This window comes from Phacochoerus africanus, chromosome 15 (genome assembly GCF_016906955.1).
Source record: "Phacochoerus africanus isolate WHEZ1 chromosome 15, ROS_Pafr_v1, whole genome shotgun sequence".
Classification (NCBI taxonomy): domain Eukaryota; kingdom Metazoa; phylum Chordata; class Mammalia; order Artiodactyla; family Suidae; genus Phacochoerus; species Phacochoerus africanus.
The window spans coordinates 75,675,628-75,688,271 of NC_062558.1; the positions used below are offsets into that span (position 1 = coordinate 75,675,628).

General features: G+C 47.8%; 1 long non-coding RNA gene across 2 annotated transcripts in view; it reads right to left on the reverse strand.

Annotated features, from left to right (window-relative positions):
• The window catches only part of LOC125116520 (uncharacterized), a 45,812-nt gene extending 40,014 nt beyond the window's left edge, over positions 1 to 5,798 (reverse strand). For both annotated transcript variants that reach the window (XR_007132358.1, XR_007132359.1), the window contains exons 1-2: positions 5,705 to 5,798; positions 5,502 to 5,576 (exon numbers count right to left, since the gene is read on the reverse strand). This is a non-coding gene — a long non-coding RNA (uncharacterized LOC125116520). The remainder of the gene's footprint in view (positions 1 to 5,501; positions 5,577 to 5,704) is intronic.
• Positions 5,799 to 12,644: the final 6,846 nt, after the last annotated feature.

Here is a 12,644-nt window from a genome sequence, read left to right on the forward strand (position 1 = left end):
TCTGCCCTCTGGCGGCCACTTCCAGCATAGCATCAGAGAGGCAAGGAAACCCGGCACTTGCTATCCCAGGACTGACCACACGAGGGCAGGAGAACACAACCTTTGCTGCACTAACCTGGCAAACTGCTTCCAAACTGCTGAAGCCTCACAGCCAGCCAGATGCCCAAGCAACTGGCACAGCTGGCGAGGGAGAGCCAGGCTGGGGCAGGAGTGACCTTCCAGAACCGTCCACAGGAATGAGGTCCAACGCACCCCCACTAGCAGGCTTGGCTCTTTTCTCTGGCTTCCACAGCAGCTCTAGGCAGGGGCGGCCCAGATCCCTCAACTCCAAGGGGCTGAGGAGGCTGCAGAACTGGACAGCAGCGACCCACAGGTAATGGGTGCCAATGCATTTTTCAAAAGAATTAGAACAAATAGTCCTAATATTTGTACAGCACCACAAAACACCCTGAAGACCTAAAACAATCTTGATACAGAAGAATAAAGCTGGAGGTAGCATGCTCCCAGATTTCAAAATATATCCTAAATCTACAGTAATCAAAAAGGTTTGGGGGAGTTCCCATCGTGGCACAGCAGAAACGAATCTGACTAACATCCATGAGAATGCAGGTTCCATCCTTGGGCTCGCTCAGTGGGCTAAGGATCCGGCATTGCCTTGAGCTGTGGTGTAGGTTGCAGAGATGGCTTGGATCTGGTGTTGCTATGGCTGTGGTGTAGGCCAGCAGCTACAGCTCCAATTGGACCCCTAGCCTGGGAACCCCCATATGTCACAGGTGCGGCCCTAAAATAAGACCAAAACAGAAAAAAAAAAAAAAAGGTTTGGTACTGGCACAAAACAGACACATAGATCTATGGAAGAGAATAGAGAAACCAGAAAAAACCCTACACTTAATATTATTCATTTTATGGCTGTGCCAGCAGCATGCATAAGTTCCCTGGCCAAGGATTCAATTGCCACCATAGCACTTTAAACACGGGGCCACCAGGGAACTCCAAACCCACACTTATGTGGTCAATAAAGCTACAACAAAAGGAGGCAAGACTCTCCATGAGGAAAAGGTGGCCTCCACTCAATACGTGGTAATGTCAAAACTGGACAATTAGATGAAAACAATGAAACAGGGCTGCTTTCTCGCACCAGACAAAATAAACTGAAAACAGATTAGAGACTTACATGGAAGACCTGAAGCCATGACACTTCTACAGGAAAACATAGGCAGTACGCTCTTTGACACCAGCCTTAGAAATATATATATATATATTTCTAAGAAATATATATATATTTCTAAGAAATATATATATATATACATTTAAATCCATCTTCTCAGGCAAGTGAAAGCAAAAGCAAAGATAAACTAGACTACTAAAAGGCAATTCCAAAGCCAAGGAGACTACTGACAAAACAAAAAGCAAGGAATGAATGCAAGGAGATATTTGCAAATAAGCTATCTGATATGGTCTTCATTTCCAAAATATATAAAGGACTCATGCAACTCAACAGCGAAAGACAGGATCTGGCACTGCCATGAGCTGTAGTGTAGGTTGCAGACGCAGCTCGGATCCCATGCTGCTGTGGCTCTGGCGTAGGCCAGTGGCTACAGCTCTGTTTCGATCCCTAGCCTGGGAACCTCCATATGCCCCGGACGTGTCCCTAAAAAGGCAAAAAATTAAAAAATAAAAACTAAAAAAAAACTGACAGAGGAAGACAAATATCTTCTGATTTCACCTGTATGTAGAACCTTAAAAAAAAAAAAAAGCAAATGAACATAACAAAGGGAAACAGACTTAGAGGCAGAGAAAAACACTAGTGGTTGCCAGAGAAAGGGGGTGAGGGGATGAGGAAAATAGCTGTGGGAGATTAAAAGGTACACACTTCCAGTTATAAAATAAATAAGTCATGAGATGCAATGTGCAGCATAGGGAATATAGTCAAAATAGTGTAACAAATTGTATGGCAAGAGGTGATAACTGGTGATCATTTTCTGATCTATTGAGTCACTGTATTTTACACCTTGAACTAAAAGAATATTGTAAAGTCAGTTATATATTAATTTAAAAAATAATTATAGCTCAGAGCTGGTGGGATTTTTTGGGGGGGGGTGCGATTTTGTTGTTGTTTGTTTGTCTTTGTTTTCCTAATCTACTTGTGTAAAGCTGAGGGTGGAGAGGGGAGCATATCCAGTGGCACAGTGCTAAGAAATCTGCCCTCTGGCGGCCACTTCCAGCATAGCATCAGAGAGGCAAGGAAACCCGGCACTTGCTATCCCAGGACTGACCACACGAGGGCAGGAGAACACAACCTTTGCTGCACTAACCTGGCAAACTGCTTCCAAACTGCTGAAGCCTCACAGCCAGCCAGATGCCCAAGCAACTGGCACAGCTGGCGAGGGAGAGCCAGGCTGGGGCAGGAGTGACCTTCCAGAACCGTCCACAGGAATGAGGTCCAACGCACCCCCACTAGCAGGCTTGGCTCTTTTCTCTGGCTTCCACAGCAGCTCTAGGCAGGGGCGGCCCAGATCCCTCAACTCCAAGGGGCTGAGGAGGCTGCAGAACTGGACAGCAGCGACCCACAGGTAATGGGTGCCAACTCTGACCACCACTGCACCTGACCTGAGAAAACCTTACATAAAGAGAATTTCTAGTCCCTAGTAGGTGCTTAATAAAACCACTCACTCAGTCATTTCAGCAAGAAAAGATGTTGGAGCACCTACAAAGTGCCGGGCCCTGTGCTAGTCAGTGAGGACACGGGGATGAGCAAGAGGGACCCAGCCCTGCCAACACGGGGCTTCCCATCTAGGGGGGTGCAGGCCTGAACAGTAAGGTCACCTCCACCCAAATCGTAGTTCGATGAGGGGCCATGGATCAGGATGGTGCTCTAAAGGCTCCTGACAGATGGGTCCTATTTATCTTGGGGGTCACAAAAGGAACACGGAGAAGGCGCAGAAGTTGAGCAGGTGATAGTCAGGGAAGGATAGTTTTGGGAGAGGGAACAGCTCGGACAGTGAAGCCTGGAAATAGGAAAAGGCTTGGTGCCATCTAGCAACTGAAGGAGGTGGGTCAGATTGGAACAACATTCAGCCCAAGAGAACAAAGCCCGCATCTCACCAAATGCACATGAGCCTCAAACACATGGAGGCCAGTGAAAGGAGCCAGGGACCATGAATCACCCACCGTTAGATTCCACTGATTCAAGCCCTTAAACCTTTTCTTTTTTTCTTTCTTTTTTTTTTTTTTTTTTTTAAGGGCTGCACTAGTGGCATATGGAGGTTTCCAGGCTAGGGGTTGAATTGGAGCTGCAGCTGCTGGCCTACGCCACAGCCACAGCAATGCCATATCCCAGACACATCTGCGACCTACACCACTAGCTCATAGTAATGCCAGATCCTTAACTCACAGAGGGAGGCCAGGGATTGAACCCACAACCTCATGGTTCCTAGTCAGATTCGTTTCTGCTGCGCCATGATGGGAACTCCATAAACCTTTTGTTTTCTTGTTCTCAGTCAAGCCACATCATCCCAGTCCTACAGTTGTGTGTGAATCTTAGGGAGATTTGGACCTACTATTTCCACCTGGCTGGGTCTGGGCCAGCTTTCTGGCAAGAAAGATGGCCTGGCTCTGGACTGGGTCTGACCCTTCGCTGTGTGATCTTGGGCAAATCACCCCTTTCTCAGCAGGCCAAATAGCTATGACGCCAGAGGCCCTAGGTTAGAGTCTGGCTCAGCTTCTCACTTGTTATCTGACTTTGGACAAATGACTTCATCTTCCTGAGCCTCAATTTCCCCATCTGTAAAGCAGTGCTCACCCCACTAGTGTCAGAACTAAATGAATACTGGATATAAAATCTGCAGGCCTGTGGGGACTTGGGTTTCAGTTCCTTCCCCAGTTGAATGATGTTTTTAAGTTTTATTGAAGTACAGTTAATTTACAGGGCTTGATGATTTCTGCTGTCCCAGTTGAATGATTTTGAATGACCTTGGACAAGTGGAGTCACCCCTTGAGAAAGATGATGGATACAGATCTTGCATTCAGTCCAACAAACACTTTTCAGGAGCCTGCTGTGGTCTGGCCCATGTGTGCCAAGAGTAGGTCATGGGCTCTGTTCCTGATTTTGAGCCTGATGGTGAATCTGGACACAGAGCAGGTTGTCGAGGTACCTCCTGAGGGACCCGGAAAGGCTCAGAATCCAGCCCCGAACCCCTAGGTTTCCGGTCCTCAGTCAGGACCAAGATCACCTATAGCTGCGGAGTTGGGGTGGGTGGATGGGGGTGGCCAGCTGGCCTGGGGAAGGCCGAGACTGCGCAGATGCCATCCACCCCTGGCCATCCCTAGAAGTGGCCCTGGGGAAAAAACGCCTCTCATACTTTTGAGATTGTGTCCTCCTTTTTCTTTTTTTGTTGCATCCATCATGTGTGGAAGTTCCCAGGCCAGGGATTGAACTCATGCCCCAGTTGCAACCTTCACCACAGCTGTGGCAACGCCAGATCCTTAACCCGCTACAAAGGAACTTCCACATATTGTCTTTTTCTTGAGTAAGACCATAGGGCAGAGAATGTGTTGGGGTCTGGCCTGCTCACCTTCCCTCCCTCCCCCTTTTTCCTCCCTCCTTTCTGTGCGCAGGCGCGCGCACGCTCTCTCTCTCTCTCTCTCTCTCTCTCTCTCTCTCTCCCTCTCGTCCCTCCTCCTTCCTGGCCTCCCATTCGCCCAGCTCCTTACACATTTTTCCAAAGCAGCAACCCTGTGAGTTCCTTTCGGTCAGGTAGGTAAAAATCAAGGAAAGAAGGAAAGAAATGTCACCCCCAGTCCTGCTCCTCAGAGAGACACCTGAACATGTAAGATAGCCTTCTAGGTTTTCCTCTGTGCATATCTCAGTTGTGATTTTTTTTCTTTCTTTTTTTTTTTTTGGTCTTTTTGCCATTTCTAGGGGAGCGGCATCTGGAGGTTCCCAGGCTAGGGGTTGAATTGGAGCTGTAGCCCCCAGCCTATACCACAGCCACAGCAACCTGGGATCCGAGCTGCGTCTGCAACCTACACCACAGCTCACGGCAACGCCAGATCCTTAACCCACTGAGCAAGGCCAGGGATCGAACCCACAACCTCATGGTTCCTAGTCGGATTCGTTAACCGCTGAGCCACAACGGGAACTCCGCATACCTCAGTTTTTAAATTAATATATATTTGTATGCAATGGGGTCGTGGAATGCGTGCTGTTCTACCACACGGCCATCGTAAACCACACACTTCTCATTTAAAGACATGGAAACGGAGAGGGTCCAGGGGCCGTCAGGAAGTCAGGGGGCAGAGGGGGCCTCCAGGTTCCAGATTTCGTAACTCTGAGGACCAATCCCGGGGCCTAGCTGGGGCCAAGAGGGTAGGGGTTGACCGCCCACTGGAGGGGCTCCTGCCACCCTCTCTTCAGGTGTGTGGAACCCAGAGACCCTTGTCATACCCGAGGAGCGACGGAGATCCAGGGTCCCCCAAGAGCATCTCTTGGACCCACTCACCCTCTCCTGGACACATGCCCTCTCAGAGTTGCTCATCGGGGTCAAGGTGAAATGTCCTCGGTTTTTTCCTTAATGCTGAAACACAAGGGAAAAAAAATTCCAAAATCACCCACTCAACCAATTATACGGTAAGAAGTGAAAAATGTCCACCTTTGCCTATCAGACCCCCTCCCTCTATTCCCCCACCTCTCCTCCACTCTCACCTGTTATCTGTTTGGGACACAGCCTTCCCAAATTCTCCCTAGTGCCGAGGTCCAGCCCCAGCAGCCAGGGAGTGCCGAAGGAGAGGATGGGCTACAAACGGCGCAGAAAGAATTGGAGCCAACTCCTCAGCTGCATGCTGCAGATGACCCCATTTATTAAATGAAAAGCATCAGTTTTTATACCGTATCACAATCAGGTTTCATGTAAGATTTGACATTAACATTTGATTTAAAGCCCTTTTTGTTCCCTCCACCTGAGATACAAAAAAAAAGGTTAGTTAAAACATGTTCCTTTCAACTTTAGATTTTCCTTCAAGATTACAAACAAAGTTTCACACCATATTTTTCTTAAAAGGTCAACAACAGTAGCTATTCTATTCTATATTAAGAACAAAGCTTTAATAAGTAATAAACTATGATACCTAACATTCTTTAACTAAAGGTGTATGTAGTTAACAAAACGCATGAAAGCCTTGGGCTCATGACATTCTTAAAACTACGATTTATTTGGCGCCAGCAAGCTAAGCATTTAACCTATTGTGCTGATTTACGTAAGTTCCAAACCACCAATTTCAATAGAAAGGAGTATTATACCCCCAAATTAGCAAATGCCTCCATAAGGGATAAAAGTTACAGGTGACACTGTTATTTGATAAAAAAATATATCTATTATAGAAAATAGCAATTTATAGGCCAAACAACATTTTTTCCAGCCCCAAACTTCTTTTTAAGTAAAGGGACTGAAATCACAAGTTTCCCCTGTATACTCTTACAAAATAGGTGCCATAAATTGTTACTCCAAAACAAAGGCTTTTTCCATTACATTGTTTAAATAACTTCACTCTGTTTTGGTTCAAGTGTTTTACGTACCCAGGGCAAATCTTTAGCAGTAAGAAAGCTGTGAATAGAAGATAGAAAAAGAAGGATAAACACAGAAAAATAGATTAACATATTTTTTAGGGGATATCATTTTTATTTTCCTGGAGCCGATGTCTTTCAAGGGACTGCTCTGCAATCCTTCTTCTTTCTTCAGCTTGTCTGTAGCTCTGCTAACCAGACAAGCCTCATGCAGGTGCCGACTGTGGCTTTGCTTTCTTTACTGGAGCAGCCTTATGGCTCCCGACACCCTAGTTTATGGAGGTTCCCAGGCTAGGGGTCCAATTGGAGCTGTAGCTGCCGGCCTACACCACGCACAGCAACTCGGGATCCAAGCTGCATCTGCAACCTACACCCCAGCTCACAGCAACACCGGATCCCCTACCCACGGAGCAAGGTCAGGGACCGAACCCGCATCCTCATGGATATGAGTCGCTATAGATGCAGCTTTACATGTAGATTTACAGACAGTGCACAGGAGAATACCATTTCTCTTTTCAAAGATGGGATTATTCTATTAATATTGATCTCCATTTCTTCAATCAATAATACATGACGGCCATTTTTACAAGTCAGTATTTATAGATCTACTTCATCCTTTTAAATCACTGCCCAGAATTCCATCATAGAGGTTATTTTCAGTTCTTCTGTATTACAGTGTTGCATCAAACACAGACATCTACACCTATATATTGGCATTAGTCTCAAACTGATGTTTCCATGCTTCCCACATGCCCATACGACTCATTCCTAGAGGTAGGATGGCTAGTCAGTGGAGCGGGTACACAGATATAAGACACTGCAGCTGACGCTCAATTACTCTCCTAAGAGGTTGTGGCAGTGTTACAGCCTCACTCACCTAGTGAGTGCCTCTTTCTCACAATCCCCAGCACTGGGTCTGATCATATCTGCTCCCCTTTTTTCTTTCACAAAACCCCGAGGCTTCCCTGGCAGAAGCAGGAGGAGGCTGAGCGAGGCATGTAGTTGGCTGAATAATCTTCCCCTTCTAGAAAAACCCACGTCCTCATCGCCAGGACGTGTGGATGTCACCTTGCGCGGCAGAAGGGCTTTGCGGAGGTGACTAAGGTTATGGACCTTGAGGACTTCCAGGCGTGCTAATCTGGATTGTCCGGTGAGCCCCTTCTTGTCGTGCGAATCCTTAAAAGCAGAGACCCTTTCCCAGCTTTGGTCAGAGTGATACGGGAAAGATGGTACCAGAATCCGGGGTCTGGTTCACGGTGGTGGAAGAATGAGCTCGGCAAACACACAGGCAGCAAGCAAGCAAAGTCTTTATTAAAGAAAAGCAAATAGCTCCCAGGACAGGCTGGGAGGGGGGAGAAGAGCCCCCTTTCTCTATGGTTCTTTAGGGGGTTTTATTCCTTAAAGGTGGGGGGGTACCAACTGTGGGGTCCAGAAAGATGTGGTTTTCTCCCATTGGCCTTGCTCAGTTACCCATGTCAGTCCTTGTCCAATAGGGCTTTTAGTGTTGGAAATGTCCCGTGTTCGTTTTACGGTTCCTTTGTCCTTTTCTTTCCTTAGATTAAGGAAAAATTAAATTCCTCTCATTCCTTTATTATCAGTTGAGGAGTGGGCTAGAGGATCGCATTTCCTATAGTAAACGAAGCCAGTGGGGAATGCGCATTTCCTAGAATAAAACAAGGCCTGGGGAGGTGTTACTCCCTGGAGCCCTTAAACCACAAAGGTTAATCAACATCCATGTCAAAAGAATGTATGGGAGCCCATGCTCCTACACTAACTACCTGAATTAATATTCTGCCTCAAGAGGAAGCTGCAACTGTGATGAGAGTCGGAGAGACGTGAAGTTGCTGCCTCGGAAGCTGTAGGAGGAGTCTGGGAGCCGAGGACAGCAGTGGCCTTTGGAAGCTGAAAGTAGCTTCTCCCCAGGACCTCCAGAAGAACACAGCCCTGCCGCCACCTTGATCCTAGGCCTGGGGGAGCCACGTCGGACTTCTGGCATACCGAACCCTATGGTGATACATTTGTGTTGTTTTAAGCCACTAAACTGGGGAGAATTGTAACCGCAGCGCTAGAAGATGGATGCAACGCGCAAGCGCAGGAGCGCCTTTTGCCGCCGGCCAGGTCTCTCAGGCGCTTCTCCAGGGAAGAACCTTTGGACACTCTGGTCCCCTGGCCACCCCCGAACGTTCTGGGTTCCTTCCTATTTCTGGGCTGATTCTCCCACCAAGAAAGCCCTTCACTGTCCTCCCCACCTGCTCCCTGCTTCCTTGCCCTAAACCTTCAGACTCCTGCCAGGGATCCCGGGTAGACGGCAGGACGCTCTTGTTCCTTTAAGGACGCTCTTGTTCCTTTAAGGAAGCTCAGTTCAGTTCTCCTTTCTTGTGGAAAAGATGGAGAAGAGAAGCTTCCGAGAGCACCTCTGCCGTCAGGGGCCCGGGTCTGGCCGGGGGGGCACCTAGGCGCAGCGAGCACAGTGCCCTTGGCCGTTTCTCCCGGCCAGGGCTGCCACGAAGGGCCAGGCTGCACCTTTCCTCTGCCTTCAAGAGCTTTTACTTGATTAGGGCAACAAGGCCCCTACACCCCAGCAGGTGCCTTTTATGTCCTTGGTCACATCCCCTCGGTCCCTGTGCTGGCCGCCCCCTCTGGGAGAGGCAGCCTAGTGCGCGCTGACGGCTCCCACCCACTCGGAGCTTCTGTGCAGGGCTCCCGGACCCTCCGCTCCAGAACTTTATCCAAAGCTAAAGACTCCTGCTAGGCCCCTGGGCAGGCGCAGCCGGGAAGGGTGGAGAAGCCTGCAAGGGGGGCTGCTCCAGTGCCCTGCCCTGTGGTGGTTTATTCTGGGATGCTCTGCAGGAGACAAAACCCCCTTTGCTCACAGCAGTGAGCTCAATAACCACCTTGCATTAGCTCTTCCTCTCTGGTCACCCCCACTTCTCTTTTTCATCCCAATCAATTCCTGCACTTCAGTCCTCATCTCAGGCTCTGCTTTCAGAGGAACCCAAACACAGGAAATACTGCCAGTGAGAATCCAAGGTGGTAAGTTCCCAGGCCAGGGATCAAACCCATGTCCTCACGGACAATATGTCAGGTTCTTCACCTCCTGAGCCACAACAGGAACTCCTGCCTTTCTGTCTGTTTTATTTTATTTTTTATTTATTTTTGGCTGAGGAATCACCTAGATTTTTATTTATTTTTTTTACTTTTATTTTATTTTATTTTTTAGGGCCGAACCAAAGGCATATGGAGGTTCCCAGTCTAGGGGTTGAATCAGAGCTGCAGTTGCTGGCCTACACCACAGCCACAGCCACAGAGGATCCGAGCCATGTGTGAAACCTATACCACAGCTCATGGCAATGCCAGATCCTTAACCCACTGAGCGAGGCCAGGGATCGAACCCATGTCCTCATGGATACTACTTGGGTTCATTAACAACTGAGCCACGATGAGAACTCCAGGAATCACCCAGTTTAAATGGTGGAGGTGGGGGGAAGGCAGGGAAGGGTCATGCCCAGTCATGGCTGGCTTAACTTGTAGACTGTCGGGTTTGAGTAGAATTGAACAGGCTCTCTCCACACATGTGCCTGTGTACCCCTGGGTTCAGGAAACTGGCTCTGGTGGGAACTGGGCATTCTCTCCTCAGGGTGTGGCCCTGACCATTCACACCACGTGAATGTTTTGACTACAGTGCCTTGGATTCCGTGTTTATGAATGCAGATGTCATACGTTTTCTGAAGTGAATTCCATTAAGTAGTTGAATTCCCCAGATCAATTCTGCTCTGCCTTGTAACCTGGATCTAATACTTTTTACTTTTGTTTTACTAAAATTATTTTTGAAGAATTTAATTCTGTGCTGTGTAAATGGTACAGGAAGTATTTAATACCTCTATCAAATTGCATCCATTACAGCTTCTATGTTTGTGTGTGTTAAATGATTCATCCAGAGTGATTACTGTCAGGAGCAGATAGATTAATAGGATAATAGTGACACTGCCATCCCTGGGAGCCAGAAGTCACTGTGACCCTTTGGATGGTCACCTTCTTAGACACCTGCCCGTGTGACATGCGCACTGATTTCACAGAAATGGGATCATACAATCCACACTTTATACTGTGCTTTTCCCCTCAAAAATGACATCAGTGTTTTCCTCTGTCAATGTTTATAGATCTACAGTGTCCTTTTTATTTTATTTTTATTTTATTTTAGGGCTACACCCACAACATACGGAAGATCCCAGGCTAGGGGTCAGACTGTGCTGGCCTACACCACAGCCACAGCCACGCCAGATCTGAACCGCATCTGCAACCTATACCACAGCTTACAGCAACACCAAATCCTTAGCCCACTGAGCAGGGCCAGGGATTGAACCCCCGTCCTTAGGAATACTAGTCGGGTTCGTTACTGCTGAGCCATAATGGGAACTCCACAGTGTCCTTTTTAAAAGCTACATAATTTTCCACGGATACATATAATTTCCTTTCCCTATGGCAGTTCAGTACACCGACAATAGTGTATAAAATCTTTTTGCAGACACCTTTCTGCACTTGACCAGTTATCTCTTGGGACAAATTCCTAGCAATGGAATTGTTGAGTCCAAGAAACAGCTCCATGCCCTAACCCCATTGTGGGTTGTTTTTTTTTTTAAATTTTCTGAGCACCCCCCCATGGGAAGCAAAAGAAAAAAATAATTTTCCATCTACCTGTAGCCTCAGTCACCCAGTTCCCATTCCTGGAGATGACTGATTTTATCAGTTTCTAAGGAATTCTTCCAGGGGTAACCCGTTTTTCTATATAAAGAGACATATATTCCTCCAAGCCATTTTTCATACAAATGGTAGCCTACTACACACAGTTCTGCACTTTTAACACATTTAAAAAGCCAGCATCCTTAAGACAAATATAACAAAACCCACTATAAGCTCTAAATAGGCCTCAAAGTATTATCTCAAGATTTTTTAAAAATAAAATCAGACTCCAAAGATGGGAAAACAGTGAACAAACGAGCATTAAAATTTTAAATCCTGGAGTTCCCATCTCGGTGCAGCAGAAACAAATCAGTAGGAACCATGAGGTTGCAGGTTCGATCCCTGGCCTCGCTGAGTGGGTTAAGGATCTAGCATTGTTGTGAGCTCTGATGTAGGTCGCAGAGATGGCTCAGATCTGATGTGGCTGTGGCTGTGGTGTAGGCCGGCAGCTGTAGCTCCAATTCGACCCTAGCCTGGAAACCTCCATATGTCGAGGGTGCAGCCCTAAGAAGACAAAAACCAAACAAATAAACGACAACAACAAAAGAATTTTAAATCCTTTCCAAAACTGTCTTTCTGAACAAGTGACTGCTGGGTGCAAGCTGCTCAGAGCTGGGGTGCAGAGGCCACCCTGGGGGCAGGGCAGAGGGTGTGGCTTCCTAGCAGTCTTTTGGGCTGCAGAGCTATGTGCATAAGGGAGCATGGTCCTGCCAGAGCCACGTCTGGAGTCGCCCTGGTTCTCCAAGGGGAGCTCCCACTCCTTACCTCCTGCCTTTGGCCAGGGATTATTTTTATCCACCCCAATCACCAGTTAGCCTAGAAGCCCTGTCATTTGGGAACCTGGCCACGCCTGTACTAAAATTCCCCAGCAGACTCTGAGACCTCAGAACAGCCCCTCCAACTCACACTTCAGTGATGCTCTGTGGCCAGAACTCTCTTCTGCACATTAGGGTCGGGACATGGAACTGTAGCAGCGTGGAGGCTGGGCCTCTGGATTTTCTGCACCCATCTCTTCTCCATCATGAAATTGGGCTTGGACATCTTGGGAACACAAGTGTGCCATCGCATCTCACAGGACATGGCCTGGTGTGGGTGTGGGGCTGGCTGGAGCAGCACCTGGGGCCACCCAGGCGAGGAGTAACCTTTGGTAAAGAGCATGTGCCTTCCTCCCCACCTGGGGCACCTGCAAAGGGGCCACTTTCCTGGCATCTAGACAGCTGCACGGGCTCCTGCCTAAAAGATGACCCCATGGACCTTTTGTGTGCTTGTCATGTTATTCCACTAAAACCCCTCTACTCCCCTTCTCTATCTCCTCAGGAAGGAGGGACCTAGGATGCGATCA